The sequence below is a fragment of the Natrix helvetica genome (assembly GCF_964273705.1).
Source record: "Natrix helvetica genome assembly, chromosome: 10".
NCBI lineage: Eukaryota > Metazoa > Chordata > Lepidosauria > Squamata > Natricidae > Natrix > Natrix helvetica.
In genome coordinates this window covers 4,537,980-4,541,254 of record NC_138561.1, presented here as the reverse complement: position 1 = coordinate 4,541,254, position 3,275 = coordinate 4,537,980, and positions in this window count along the sequence as shown.

Here is a 3,275-nt window from a genome sequence, read left to right as displayed (position 1 = left end):
AACAAATGAGGGCTGTTTTACATTCTCTTTTAAACTAATAAAATAAATCCTAACCGTTTGTCGATGATCTTTGAAAATAATAAAAGAGACAATTGGACGTGATGCAAAAAACGTCCTTCATCGGTGCAAGTTAAAAAATGACCGAGATTTGGTGAATCAGGAAATGAGAGAACTGAACGGCCATAAATGGAAAGAACCAGTTGTAAGCCACATTTTTCAACACCATCATAACATTGAACCAGTCACTAAGTGAATGGTCATCAGTCAAGGAGTACAATGGTGAGATTCAAAAATTTGTGCTACCCGTTCTGTGGGTGTGGCTTGGTGGGCGTGGCTTGGTGGGCATAGCAGGGGAAGGATACTGCAAAATCCCCATTCCCTCTCCACTCCAGGGGAAATATACTGTAAAATCCCCATTCCCTCCCCACTCCAGGGAAAGAAGACTGCAAAATCCCCATTCCCTTCCCACTCTGGGCGAAGGATACTGCAAAACCTCAATTCCCTTCCCACTCCAGGGGAAGGATACTGCAAAATCCCCATTCCCTCCCCACTCCAGGTGAAGGATACTCTAAACTCTCCATTCCCTCCCCACTCCAGGGGAAGGATACTGCAAAATCCCCATTCCCTGCCCACTCCAGGGGAAGGATACTCTAAACTCTCCATTCCTTCCCCACTCCAGGGGAAGGATATTGCAAAATCTCCATTCCCTCCCACTCCAGGGGAAGGATACTCTAAACTCTCCATTCCCTCCCCACTCCAGGGGAAGGATACTGTAAAATCCCCATTCCCTCCCCCCTCTGGGGCCAGCCAGAGGTGGTATTTGCCGGGTCTCTGAACTACTCAAAATTTCTGCTACTGGTTCTCCAGAACCTGTCAGAACCTGCTAAATTTCACCCTTGATATAGTTTAATGGCAGATAAAAAAAGAAAAAAAGGCACCAACTTCCGACTCTTTTTTGCACAGTCAAACATTACGATTACCGTGTTTCCCCAAAAATAAGACAGGGTCTTATTTTCTTTTGACCCCCGAAATAAGCACTTGTCCTTATTTTCGGGGAGGTCTTATTATTTTTGACATACAGGAGGCAGCGAGCGTGGTCACTTCATGGCTGCTGATGTGTTGCAATATTTTCAGGGAGGACTTCTTTTGGGGGGAAAGGACTTATTTTAGCGCATACACTCAAAAGCCCAATTGGGCTTATTATCCAGGGGTGGGTCTTATTTTGGGGGAAACAGGATACAACTTTTTGCTTTTACACAACAGTCTGTACAACTTCTATAGCAATAAGCTTGTCTGGTTTACAAAAACAGAGTCAAAGTTTCATATATATATTTTTCCACATTGCAATTACAAAATCCGGAAACAATTTCAAGCTAGAGACAAAATTAAATATAATCTCTTATTTGAACCAAAGAAATATTTTAACCATCTCAGCTTCTTTTTGCTGTGAGGAATAATACATCATTCATTCTCATATTTTCAAATCTAGTCCATAATATTTTACCAACTTTAAGATATTATTCAGCATTACTTAAGCCCCCCCCCCAGTATACCTGCGTATACATACAATTCTCATTTTATACATACAAAACTTAACTTAATGCTTTCTAACAATACATATACGGTATCTTTTAAAAAAAATCCATCCTAATTAATTAAATCATATTTAAGTCACTCTCCCTCCAGCTTATCTTCATGGAATAGAGCAGAGGTGTTCAAACTTGGCAACTTTAAGACTTTTGGACTTCCAGCTCTATTCTGATTGATTGATTGATTCATTGATTGTGCAGGGGGTTGGACTAGAAGATCTCCAAGATCCCTTCAAGCTCTATTCTTATTGATTGATTGAGTAGGGGGTTGGACTAGAAGATTTCCAAGGTCTCTTCCAGCTGTATTCTTATTGATTAATTGATTGAGCAGGGGGTTGGACTAGAAGACCTCCAAAGTCCCTTCTAGCTCTATTCTCATTGATTAATTGAGCAGGGGGTTGGACAAGAAGATCTCCAAGGTCCCTTCCAGCTCTATTCTGATTGATTGAACAAGGGTTGGACCAAAAGACCTCCAAGGTCCCTTCCAGCTGTATTCTTATTGATTAATTCAGCAGGGGGTTGGACTAGAAGACCTCCGGGGTCCCTTCCAGCTCTATTCTTATTGATTAATTCAGCAGGCGGTTGGACTAGAAGACCTCCAAGGTCACTTCTGGGAGTTGAAGTCTACAAGTCTTAAAGTTGCCAGGTTTGAAGACCTCTGGAATAGAGTCTTTTTCTTCTTGGGAGAGTCTATCAAGTCTCATTTCCTAATCTTTCGATTTTTTTAAAAAAATGTAAAACTATCCATTGTGTGTCCATGGCACGAGACTTAATGATCATGTAAGAATAAACTGAAATATTAATAGAAGCAACTAGAACCACCGAGAGGCTTCCCCATCTCTGAAATGTCTAGTTTTCCTTCTGCACCTCCACTAGACTATAATACAATACAATACAATACAATACAATACAATACAATAGTAGAGTTGGAAGGGACCTTGGAGGTCTTCTAGTCCAACCCCCTGCCTAGGCAGGAAACCCTATACCGTTCCAGACAAATGGCTATCCAACATCTTCTTAAAGACTTCCAATGTTGGGGCATTCACAACTTCTGGAGGCAACTTCTGTTCCACTGATTAATTGTTCTAACTGTTGGGAACTATGTTTGAATAGGTGGAAGGCTTGAGGTCCTGTACCATGATGGCTTCCAAGCCTGACCACATACAGCTCTGGAGTGTCGGATAGTCTCCCCTCTGAGTGCGAACAGGTCCAATCCTACCTAGATGAGTTCAGCCAAGGTCAACTAGATGCCACCACAAGATACAGAACCACAAACTAGCCCAAAAGTGCAGCATTTATGTCACACACAAGCCATCAAAAGAAGGAAGGATGGAACCAATTCTGTTGCATTTAAGTACAATGACAATAAAGATTATACTTATAAGGAACCATCCTTAGCACGGTGAATGGAGCCACGGGGTCTTCAATTAACTTGCTAACAATATTTTGTGAAAAGAGGTTAGAAAACTCCCATGCCTCTAATACATACTCCTGTCATTCGATCTGGTTATTTCTCCCCCAGCTTCTGTTTTGAGCTTTGCCAGCTCCCGAATTATTTTCTTCTCTTCTTCATTTGGTTTTCTGTTCATCAGTGGTGCTAGAAAGACTGAGAGAGGGGGAACCATGCAGCAAAATGCTACCTGGGTGTTGTTTCATAAGAAATAAATGGATATTCTTTTCCTCTTT